Genomic DNA, 13,908 nt, shown 5'->3' with positions numbered 1-13,908 from the left:
TGGTATTGAAAACTACAATAAATAAACACAGGTCAAACTATCTCTTTAAAAGTTTAAAGGAAATTCAGCCAAGTTGTTTATTTGAACCAAAACACTTCGTCAAATCACGATTTCTTTGACCAATTTGATCTTACTTTGCCTTATCTATATGTATAGAAATGCAAATCTCTTGTAACAAATTGTACACTGCAAACTTGAAATGGATCTTTTATGATCCCAAAAAATCGTAGAAAGCGATCTATCACCAGTCTTTTATTTTGTCCCAATTATAACAAGAACATTTTCCATAGACTTAATTTTTTTCAACAACATATTTTCCTAATATTTGTTCCTAACTTTTCCATATCTTTAAGTTTCCTGTACATGTCGGATGCTCTCCATAAATTATTTGATCTTGACTGTGTATATATACGAGCATATTATTTTGCATTGGAATAACTCGTTTGAACTTTCTCTATCATTTTGAAGAAAAAGACGCATGTATCTCTACCCTCATTTGACGTGTTTTGACAAATATTTTAGTCAATATATATAAATAACTCTTTTAGTGAATTGTTGAAGAGATTGGGCCTTTCTTAATGTGTTACTGATAACAAAAAATATCGGGTTTTAAATACATCAGAGCATAAAGAAGTCCGACCAAATCTAAGCTGGAATTTATACATCTATCAACAAAGTGTATATACATGTACATTTAACAGTCTCAGGACAGCGCTAACATCGTCGTTTAATCTTGAACTTTTTGGATATGTCGGACACCAATTTCAGATAATTTATTTTAATAGTACCGTGACCCATTATAGACCCCCTTCGACCCCCAACCAGACCCCTAGATGTCATTAGTTGTTAAAAGGCACTAATGACCCTTACAGACAATTGTCAATTGCCGTCGGTTTTTAAATGTAGTGGTGACGGTTGTTATGTCGCCTGTTCTGTTTTGTTTATGGCACTGTTTGTATTTTGGATCTGCGAATTTTAATTAATTGAATTCATCGTCCCTTTGTCGTCTAGTTTCGAGATTAAATTCTTTTATATTTTATTCAACACTTACAAATGATCAAATTAAGACTTAATTAAAAAAAAATAATATGCTCCTAAATCAGTGTTTTATTATTATCCCACTGGTTGATTGTGGTACACAATTAAGTCAATCCTGAACGTTTTTGCATTTGTTTCTCCGTTTGAATGGTTTTACACTAGTTATTTGGGGGAGGGACTTTATTACTTGCTGTTGCATGGGTGTGAGCCAAGGTTCCATGTTGAAGGCCGTACCTTGACTTATAATGGTTTACTTTTTATAAATTATTACTTTGATGGAGAGTTGTCGCGTTGGCACTCATACCACATCTTCCTATATCTAGTTAAAGATATAATGAAGAAAGGAACACGTTTGACTGCCTGGGATGTATATTGATACTCAGCCATTTTCGGTCGATTTGTGTGCATCATGTTGAAAGACTGCGAACACGTCATCGTTTATTTAAGTACTCTTTTAATCCTTCTTTATTTTCTTTATCTACAACAAACTAAGTGTCCGTCGAAAAAGAGGGTGCAATTCAGATTGTTATTGATAAGCGTATGCATGTATGCGGTACTTCCTGAATGAATAACTACGAATTTAAATGGCCTTCGATCTTTGTTGCTTATCTTGATTTAAGGTTAAGCTGTGCATATTCACACCAACTTATCGTCCATGCAAGACATTTTGCAGATCACCTGTGTCACCTGATGCCAATCCTTTGAACTGACATTGATTGAGAGCACCGGACAATTGACACCTGAAACACCTACATTCAATTTACCAGATAGGATTTTACGATCTTGCATATATTCAAAAATTCGTAAAATCTATTAAGCGGGGGCAGATTCTAAACTTTTGATTATATGTTGCTTACAGTTTTCACTGAGTTTATGGGAGCAAAGATGCGTCTTTGGTGAAGGCATACGGAAAGAACAAGGGTTTCTAAGTTGCAATGATTTTTTATTTGTTGTTTTTGACTTTAACTGGTAACTGCGAGTACACTCTTATCTGTACTAAGTAGATATAGGAAGATGTGGTGTGAGTGTTTATTTTAAATTTTGTTGTCGGATCGATGCATAAGTTCCCTGCCGCTTCCACGCTTTGTGTTGTACTGTTACAACTCTCCCAGGTTAGGGAGGGTTGGCGTCTACAAACTAGTTAAACCATGCCACATTCTGCTTGTGCCTGTCCCAAGTTATGAGCCTGTAAATCAGTGGTTGTCTTGTGTTGCTGTATATCATATTTGTTTTTCGTTCATAATTGAGAAAATATATCAGACCGATATTTTTCTCGTTTGAATTGTTTGATTATTGTAATTTCAGCGCCTTTCTTAGCTGACTACTAGTATTCGGTATTTAATTTTACACATTGTTTATGGCCATATGATGACCTATAGTTTTTAATTTCTGTGTCATTTTGTAATGTTTTGAAGAGTTGTTTTATTCGCAACCACACCACATCTTTTTTTTTAATATATCAAGCTGCGTGGAAAAAACTGAGAATGAAAAATAAACCATCTTGTCAGGTGGTATCTAAAATACTGATTGTTGTTTGAATAGCAACCATTTGCATTTTTTTCATATTTCAGCAATAAGTATAATATTAATCAATTCTACAAACCAGATGAATTTGGGGTCGATAGAAAATAAAATTGATAAAGCCTCACGAGTTGTTTCCAGGGTTCTAAAAGTGTAGAGATTAATTCTCTGTTAATTACGCATAGGATTTAACGTCCAAGCATAATGATTTTATTTAACATCTCTTATTAAAAAAACAAGCCATCCAAGCATTGGGTTCATTGCCGGGTGGAAGAATTCAAGGACCATTCTTGGATACCCAGCACAAGGAGATTGAGATTTTTTTCTACAAAGACCTCACAATATATTTTTGCAAGAGGTCATCAGGTGAATTTTTGCAGGGTACAGATTACCATATACTTGACATGGACTTTGACCTGAATTTGATTGTAGAGTGGAGTCAAGGTAATACGCCTTACTGTCTTTGTGGGCGTCATACCTCGCGTTGGAAGTTATTGAAAATCAAATTCTAAACTTTCATAGTCAAGGAGACAACGACAACTATCAACAAGTAAAATGTAAGCAGCGATAGGTCATCGAAATATATTTTTTTTAATAGATTTCAAGCGATTTATTACGGAACAATCCATGGAAACCAAACGTCGCAGTCAGTAACCCACTACGACTTATGAACAGACAAATACAGAACGTGACGGAGTTCAACGTTTTTGTTGGCGCTCGACACAAAGTACATCTAGCGGATCTTAAGAGACCGTGTCGCTCGCCTGGATCTATATACATTTCCCATAAAGTAAGACCAAAGCAGGAATAAGCTTCGCATTTTTCTGACGTTGTTCTTGTTTTAGCTTCGAGCACTTAAAAATTGAGATGAGAACACATGGTTATGAGTGTTAGTTCGCCTTTTCATTCGTTTTTTTAGTTAGCATGGAAGGCGGTAGCAGATTAAATTTTTCGAATAAAGAGATTAAGTTGACTTTGCTCATTTGCTGGTTTTTTATCTTGCGGAATTTCAAATGTTCAATTTTCATATCTCCTTATTTGGTAATTTTCTAAAGGTTTAGAACATGTATATCTATACTTAAATATCTACAAGTAATGTTGGAAAACATATCTATTTGGTTTAATGAGAGTAAGCCATTAACAGAAAACCCGATACTGACACAATGATAACTTACTTTTCTATAATCGTCCTGAACATGTATGAACTATTTGCCACTGGACGTTTAAGAACCAACGGCCATCAATTATTTTCTATATATGATTCGCAGTTGGTAACATAAGAAATTATTAAACTCTCTCGATCACGGTTGACTAGCGATAGTTTTGCTATACGTTCAGGTCCCTTATGTCTTAACTTTAGACATTACATATTCGTTGTTTTCAATTGTTTACATTTTAGCGTTCATGAGGAGAGTAAATACGAAACCGTTCTACGGACGAACGAATTTGAAAGGTTTCGAAGAGAAAACCCAACAAATGTGTGATAAGAATGGTACAGTTGGTCCCCATCTAAATACACATAATTTGCTGGAGAAAACAAATATAAACTCTAGAAATAGATGCGAAGCATCAACCTCTGCATACATTAATTTCAAATTATTATTGTTCAATTAAAAAAAGATTAACCAAATATTTTAATTGAGTTTGTGATTATTGGATTATTTTCTCTTTAAATATTCTTCGAGGTAATCTAAACTGCGAAATTAACCAGCTTACATGTTGTACATCATTTTAAGTAAATAATAATTTAGTCTTTATAGATACTTAAAATACTCATTGATCAAGACTATAATTCTCATGTATCTAAACAAAGGAAAGGATCGAAACCAGGGATTTAATTGGTCGAGAGCTCTAAGACTTATCTTTATTCAGACATCGATGTGCATAGTTCTAAAATGAGTTCAGGTGTACAAGTTGTAATTGTATTACCGACATAATTCACTATAGTTGTTATTCTAACAGTTACATGTATTTCCGTCTAATCTCAGTCTTATATATAGGTTGTTGATTTCAAAATCTCATCAAGATAAATTACTAGATGGATATTAAATTGTAATAGTTATGTCAAATATTCCAAGGTATGAAGATAATAATAACAATATCATTACACTTTTTTCCTTTTTAATATATGATGCTGATGGTAATCGTTTGGGTATTCGCTGATAAATGTATTATAACTTGTATACATATATTAATAACACAGTTGTGAATAATAATTTAATGAAGCAATACATTTAAAAAAAAATGATTTCAGTGGTAGATTTATTGTCTATACTATATGCCAGACGTCGGAGTATTATGATAAGCTGTTCGCTAATTTAACAGAGACTAACAACAGATCTGACAGAAGTACACCATCCTTGAATTAAAAGAAAATGCCAAATTGATATAATAAAAAAAAGTATAATCATTTAATGACTTGAGACGAAAATCGTGTCAACTCGTTTAAATAGCATTACGAGTACTCACAACTTTCCGAACTGTACATCAAAATCATTGAGATAACAACGTTACAGAGTAGAAAAAAAAGATTATTGTAAGTTCTTAAATTCGAGAAAAAGTATTTTCGATGGTAAATCCTTTGTGAACAAATCTAAAAACATTGCTAGAATCTCATATATTACATTGTATTTGACATTGCAATTACTACTAACTTGTATAGACTTGGGGCAATGACATGTAGGAACTTAACGTATCGGATTTTGAGCAGTATCTGCTTTCCCTCCCGGTTTGTTTTTGGTGTTGCCGAGTCGGAAGTTTTCTATGATGCGTTTTGAATACTTTAGTACTGTCATTTGTTTTCTGATCGGTTTTCGTTTTTTTCTCCAAAGCTTCGACTAATGAGGTTGAATATTCCTTTGGTATCTTTCGTCCCGCTTTTTTATATTGTAAATATATTTTTCTACAAGAAATTGCCCTGAAGATTATAACATATACACCAAACCTCTTTTCTTTCAAAGATCGAATCATATAAAACATAAGTCTACGGAATTTGTATACGACAGTCATTCAAATATCTTTTCGTTTTAAATATCCATTCGTGATATTAAAGTTCCGTAGGTGACCATTATATTTCTCGATGTTATTTTGAAACAGTTCTTTATGACAAAATGTATTTGCATGCAATTTCTGACCTAGAAATAATGCGACCGCAGCTTTTTCTAGTTGACCCTTCATTGTAAGTTATTCTCTGTTGCTCGTAGGATTTCAATGTGAAATTCATGAAATGTAAACCAGAAAATCAAAATTGGGACGAAAGATTCCAGAGGGACAATCAAAACTCATAAATTGAAAATAAAATGACAACGTCAGGTGTATATTGCAAATTGTAAAATGTTAAAAGACCGGTGAGGTATGACATTTTCATTGCAATAAAAAGCATAGATGTAAACAAAACAGAACATCCAATAGAAATAGATTTTTTTTTTAAATATTGGAAAGGAAACTGGAGAATAACCGGGAATCAAGAAAGTAATGTCACATGATAAATCCAACGTCCATTACTTAACAATTACATGTATGATCTTATCTGTCTTTACACGAGGTCAAAAATTAATAACTTTCAGACATCTTATCCATTTCTTGTTGCGCCTTGACCTGGACTAGAGGTTCAGTGACAGTCATTAAACAGATTATAAGTATTTACAATACATGACTCGTGTGATAAACGGGAAACGTCCGAAGTCTTAGTTCGTTAATTTTACAATATCGGACCTAAACAGTTAGCTAGAAACCAGTTGGGAATTCTGTACCGTAAGCAAGCCATTGTCGTAAAGGACTTATTTTATATATACATGTATACATATATTAATAACACAGTTGTGAATAATAATTTAATGAAGCAATACATTTTAAAAAAAAATGATTTCAGTGGTAGATTTATTGTCTATACTATATGCCAGACGTCGGAGTATTATGATAAGCTGTTCGCTAATTTAACAGAGACTAACAACAGATCTGACAGAAGTACACCATCCTTGAATTAAAAGAAAATGCCAAATTGATATAATAAAAAAAAGTATAATCATTTAATGACTTGAGACGAAAATCGTGTCAACTCGTTTAAATAGCATTACGAGTACTCACAACTTTCCGAACTGTACATCAAAATCATTGAGATAACAACGTTACAGAGTAGAAAAAAAAGATTATTGTAAGTTCTTAAATTCGAGATAAAGTATTTTCGATGGTAAATCCTTTGTGAACAAATCTAAAAACATTGCTAGAATCTCATATATTACATTGTATTTGACATTGCAATTACTACCGGAGCAAGAAGGTCATGATCTTTTTCTCAACATTGATGCAGATGAACTTCTTCACACTAGATTTTTGACAAACATGATGTTCCAACTTTTAATAGTCAACTTCCAATTTTTCAGCAGAAATACATTCTTCTGCTTAATCAAATGGCGTTTACATGTTTCATATGATATGTTACACTAAAGAATGTTCAAACCTTACTGACTTCATTAACAGGGTGTGTGCTCCTCAAGAAAAAAAATATTCCAAAAGAGCTATGAGATCCCTCTGAAATCGACATTATACATATATAATTATACTTTATTAGTTCATCCTTATGCATATTTTTACCGTTACGATGTGACTGTATCTCAAAAGTGGGACGAAAGATTCCAGAGGGACAATCAAAACTCATAAATTGAAAATAAAATGACAACGTCAGGTGTATATTGCAAATTGTAAAATGTTAAAAGACCGGTGAGGTATGACATTTTCATTGCAATAAAAAGCATAGATGTTCTAATGAAGGTTAACTGTAGGGAGAAGTACCAGCCTTTCACCAGACAATGGTAGACAGTGGCGTCCTCCCCGATGGAATGTGGTGTCCACAGCCCTATACTGTCATAGCTATTTTGAATATCTGTCATATTTATATTTCTCATGTGGATTTGAAATATTCGTATATAGAGCATTCACTGGGAAAGTTGGGAGTCATGCATAGGAGTAAGGGTTCAGTGTCATCTAGGGTAGGGGAAATCAGTGGGTGTATTTTTGGGTAGGTATGGTTAGGGTATTATGGTTAGGGGTATGATTATGGATGGGTATGGTTAGGGGTAGGTAGGTACAGTAAGGGGTGGGTATGTATAGTTATGGGTAGGTAAGTTTAGTTAGGGGTAGGTATAGTATGGGATAGGTATAGTATGGGGTAGGTATACTATGGGAAAGGTATAGTTAGGGGTATATAATTAGGGGTAGGTAGGTATATTTAGGCTTGTTATATTAAGGGGTAGGTTAAGTTAGAGAGAAAGTGTGTGAGGAGAGGATAAAGTGTGTGAGAAGAGGAGAGGACAGAGTATGTGTGCGAGGAGAGGACAGAGTGTGTGTGAAAGGAGAGAGCATAGTGTGTGTGAGAGGAGAGAGAGATGAGAGGGTATGTGTGAGAGGAAGAGTGTGTGAGAAGGAACAGACATAATGTGTGGTGGGTTCACCGACTAAGTATGTGGGTGTGTTATGAAGAGAGGAGAGAGAGAGTTTTTGTGTGTCAGACAGGAGTTGATGTGTGTGCGGGTGGTTGTGTGTGAGAGTGAAGAGGGAGACAGAGTGTGTGATTTGTATAAAAATGGTCTAAAAATGGTCTAAAAATATTAGCAAACCGGGTACAATTCATACTGCAAATGTACAATCATAACAATTTAATAACATTATTGTTGTTGTATTTTAAACGGTACATTCAAGTATATGTCACCACAAGGTTTCTTGAATTTTGTTTATTTTTCAGTAATAATACTTCACATTTGATAGATATCCGTCTGTGCATGTTTGCATGTGTGCACAAATCCATTTAAAACGATGTTATCACCATGAAAAATAAACAAATACTTTTATAAAACAGCACACGGTTAGATATATAATAACAATTCACTAGTTTTATCTACTACTGAAACAGTACTGACAAAATCAGAACTGAAACAGTACTGACAAAATCAGTACTGACACAGTACTGACGAAATTAGTATTGAAACAATACTGAAAAAAGCAGTACTGAATTTATAAAATTTGTTATAGTAATTGTATAATAAACAGTACTGAATTAGAAGAAAGTATACCATAACAAGTTTTGAGTTTTGCCGAACAGTACTGATATGTACGAGGGTAGAAATGTACTAAAAACGTGGATAAATTCTTGGTAGTGTAGTACTGAAAAGCTTCTTTACAACTGCAAAAAAAATTAATAGTTAAATTTAATATGGATAACGTGCAATACTGTCGTGTGCATGCTAGAACGATTATCGTTCTTCTTTTGAGCTAGGACTAAGTTTTCAATTTCCATTTTTACATTACTCTTGTTCTATAAAAAGTTTGTCTTTGACAATGAGTTGTTATAATAGTATACTTAAACTATACTTATTTTATAAAATTATGAATTGCCAAGGATTTTTTTTATATCCCACTCTTGTGAGGGTTTGCAAACTAAATTAGATAACCTGATAAAGGCCTTTCCAGATTTTTTATCTGAGAATCAACTGCAAACAATCGTAAAAACCACGGAAAATAATGTTTTCTTTTATCACTTGCAATCTCATTAATTCAATTGAATTCAAAACTGTATAGCTATAAAACTACATATTAATGAATGCAGAATAATCTTTTCTATGCGTTCTGTGATGAGTTTATTCACTAGTAGTTGCAATAACAACTTCAATGTAGGGTAAAGGGTAATATGGAAAATTCATCTACAAATTTAGCTAAAGTAAATCAAATCAAAACTAATACTCTACTGTAGCATTTAAACATTTTCTTTTAGTTTTTATGGTCGTATTAAAAAACCTTGATAAGCTCTTAATATATAGTTCTTTTTTTGGGGTAAATTTTTTAACTAAATAATATTATATACATTTCAACTAAGGTCTTTGGTGACCAAGTGGCTACGTACTGTAAAACTAGTTTAATATCAACAATACTGGTGTGAGCTCGACCCCTGCACATGGAATGTGTGTTCGACACCAATCTTAATTAACAAGGATTTACAGTTCTCCTGTCGAAGGTCAGTAGTACTCTCCATCGAGTACTCTGGTGTCCTTCTGTAAAATCACAAATAAAGACTGCCTGCTAAAAAAATATCATTATAGTGTTGTCTAGTTGCGTTATTCACCAAAATCTATCAATTCACATTTTACATTCATACAAGGCAACACATACACAAACAAAGGCAACACAGAATTAATTTTCCAAAAATTCCTCTTATTTGATTGGAATGATGCTTTAAATAGTTAACTCAGATAAAAAATATGATTCTTCGAAGAATGGTTCAAATCGTTAACTCAGAAAAAAAAGTAAACAAAAAACCAAAAATAAAAAGAATACTAATATATTTTAAGTAATATAAACTCCAACATTGATTTAGAGGCCTAACATCAAATTAAAATTGTGGTGTCCAGTCAATTACCACTTTTTGAATGACATTAATTGTTGGGCGTAATTCAAGATGGATAAGTAACACAATTATACTTAATTGAAATAGGAAATAGTATACATGTAGAAGTAACACGCAATATCGTTATTGATTGTATACATTCAGTTTAACTTTGGTAGATATTTGTTTTAGTTGGAAACCATACCACATCTCCTTTTATTAATTATCTATTACCCAATATAAGTACTGCAGATGCATTAGGAAACATGAACCAAAATCTGTTGTACAATATTGCTAAAGGCATTTATTGAAATAGTAATCGAGATGACAGTCAAAAAACTACTGTCAAGAAGACAAAAAGGTAAAATAACAAAAAATAACGAAAACCAAGGAAAATTCGAATCGTATTAAAATCAAAAGCCTCTAAACATCAAATGAATGGAAAACAACTGTCATATTCCTTACTTGGTACAGTTATTTACTCACTTAGAACATGGTGGATTAAACCTGGTATTATAGCTAGCGAAACCTCTCACTTGTATGACAGTCGCACGAAATTATGTTGTACTGACAACAATGTGTGAACAAAACAAACAGACACAATAGGAAAAATGTCAAAAATTGGGGTTCAGTAGTCAACATGGTGTTATAATCTTACTCACTTTAACAATCAACAAATATATTAACAAGGAAAAACAAAATGACATATAGACAAAGCACATAAGAAAAACCAAGAATACCAAAAAATAACCCCATCACAACAACATTAAAGTAGACATTAGCAGGATACAAAAATATCGAGCCACGTCGAAAGAATATTTTCAAACATGACTAAACAGTTAAGGTTAATAACTTACAAATACAAATAAAAGAACACTAAAACATAATTAAAATGCATGCATGATAAACAAATTTAGTACCCAGAATCCATACTATTATATTTAGACCATCATGTACTTTTTGGAAGTTGCAAAGGGAGTATTTATCAACAAGGTTCTCTGATAAACTTTTTCAAGTTAAGAAGCAATAGAACACTTTCGAGTTCATCCGTCACCGAAAAAAACTCGTCAATTATACGCGCCTTTATCACCGTCATTTGTGCGTTTAGGGGCGTCGTCACTTCCCTTCCAATGTTGAGCGAGTGGTTGGAAAACTATAATTCTATATTGTACGAATTATTCGGCAAATTGAATTCTCAAAATTGACAATCAACACTGCTGTCATTAGGTAATTGTCAGTAAGTACCTACAGAGCAACCATTTTTCTAGTTTATCCTGCACAAAGACGATCACTAAGACGCTTGATGAACGTGAATAGTGCAGGGATACAGGCGACCCCCTCTATCTGGTAAATGACGTCATAAAGGCGTGCATAATTGACGAGTTTTTGCCGGTGACGGATGAACTCGAAAGTGGTCTATTGAATTGGTGTATCAATCGGAACGTCGGACAGTTTTCTTATTGTACACAAAAGCAACAAAATCGTTGATTAAATGGCAGTCGGGAACACAGATCCTAGTGTATGATCTACCGTAATGATTGCCTGTAATAGGGTGTGGTATGATATAAAACATCGGATACATTTCATTAAATATGACATCAAACTTATTGACCAAAGTGTCAATAAAATGGGATATTTACAACTTAACAATTATTTAAAAACCGTTGGTGTTTTATATATATATGTATCTATATATGTTATTATAATTGTCACTATTAGGTACTTTTGACACTATGTTAAACACTCATTCAAAAATAAAGATGATGTATTGCTATGGACTAAATTCTTGACAATGAGATATTTGATATCAGAACTATAAACCATTTATACCTACAGTAAATAAAGAATCAAATGTTTATTTCAGAGGTATGGACCATTAAATTTAACATAAACCACATCTTTGTACATACAAAAGTATTTGTAGTGAAAGAATTCACATTTGTGTCTCGTAAATTTTAGTTTATGTCCGAGATTATTTTACCTCACATGTTAAAATGACTTTGATTTTGTCGAAGTATTTGTCAAGAGAAAATTGAACCATCTAAATAGTGATATGGCATAATTAAGAGCGAATTGTAAATCGGAGTTTCTGGTTATACTGAAAGGAACATAACAACATCCATTGTCAAAGACTTACAATTAAAATGAAATAAAAATGAAAGTAGATTAATTTGATTATCTTCATACATATATATGCAATCTATTTTCGCTGAACTAGTTTTTTAAGACCCATTTGTGGCCTTTGATCGTTTTCTGCTCTTTTGTTGGTTTGTTCTCTTTGACACTTTCCCTGTTTCCATTATCCATTTTAAAGATTCAACGATACCCGGAAATAAGATGAATCTTTTCAACGTAACTACTATATACATGTACATATGAACAGAGACATATAACGCAATTTTATATGTCTGATATGGATAAGATTATTAGTAAAAAAAATAATATAAAAGATAATATATTTTGAAAATATATATAAACTGACGACGAGAACAAGTAAATACGTATATACTAAATGTAAACTAAAGTCTCAATGAGAGAAGGATAACAACTATGGGATCGTTCTCATACATGTCAAGTTGTTTGGTAGAAGTCACATCTAAAACAACTGTGGGTCAGTTCTGATTCGTGTAAATTTGTTTGGTAGATAGCTACAATTTGTTATAGGGAACGTATATTTTTTCATGAATTAATTTTCATCTTTGCGATTGCTCAAGATGGTTAAAATTAGGATTACTTGTCATATATATCAAATTATCTAATTGGTTTGTGTTCCCGTTTGAATGGCTTTAAACATGATAGTCATTTTTTTTACTCTTTATAGCTTGATGTTCGGTGTGAGCTAATGCTCCGTGTTGAAGACCCATAATAATTCTATAATGATTTACGTTTACTAATTATGATTTAGATGGCGAGTTGTCTCATTGGCACTCTGATACAACATCTTCTTATATTTAACCAATAAAAATATTTTATACGTCAAAGTGTTTTCGTATAAATCAACGTTTCCTTCTTTTCATGTGATACCTTCACCCTTTCTCCTATTGACGATGAAACATACAAGAATAACATACATTTCAAATTATAAATATATATTTTTGACGTGCGAGGTCAAATGGTCATTATACAATCACGAAATCAAACGGAATAAACAGAAAAATAAGGGATGTAACAATCCTTTTTAAGTACCTTCAACAGGAAATATCTTCATTCCACTTCAATTTTCATTCATTAAATCTTGATTTTTACCTACAATTTCCTATATATTCTTGATGTTGTATAGTATTTCTTTTACTACGATCCTGTCAATCAACGGTCCATTTCATTCATAAAACGGAAGTAGGATATAATATGATAATTAATTGGACTACAGTAAAATATTATTTGAAACATTTTTGTCCTTAAAACATCATTATCGCCCCCATAAATAAATATAAACATTAAAGTATTAACTAAATTTTCAAAGCGTACAGTGGCAAATATTAGATGCATTTCAACCATAATAATTAGTAATGTATACATCAGATAGAATCTTTTAAAGGTGATGGAACGACATGAAAGGAGGACACTTAACAAAGCCAAATCTTTAAACAGGCATTCTATCTGCCACCAGTATGAAGTGTTGCAAAGGGTCCGGGTCTTGAATAGAAGACGTAAAATGAAACGTCCCTATGAAGTTTCCAGCATATTTTTTCATATACACCCCACATAAAACAAGAACTTATCAACTCAAAAGTTATGCATGTATAAGATATGCATATGGTCTTTTATAGCAGTCCAATACAAATCCGTAGTTTAAAACAGACCAGTAAAAACCACCATTTGATTTAAACTTTAATTAAATCAGTAAACTCAATTTTTGACAATGTATCAATATTGCAGTTGCTTTTGAAAAAAAAATGTATCTTCTAGTAGCCCTAAGATAAGTGTCAAAAATACGAATATTAAAGATACGTTTGCTCTTAGCTGATATTTCC

This window comes from Mytilus trossulus, chromosome 6 (genome assembly GCF_036588685.1).
Source record: "Mytilus trossulus isolate FHL-02 chromosome 6, PNRI_Mtr1.1.1.hap1, whole genome shotgun sequence".
In the NCBI taxonomy this organism is placed as follows: domain Eukaryota; kingdom Metazoa; phylum Mollusca; class Bivalvia; order Mytilida; family Mytilidae; genus Mytilus; species Mytilus trossulus.
The sequence above is the reverse complement of the archived record's forward strand: the minus strand, read 5'-3'. Positions refer to the sequence as shown.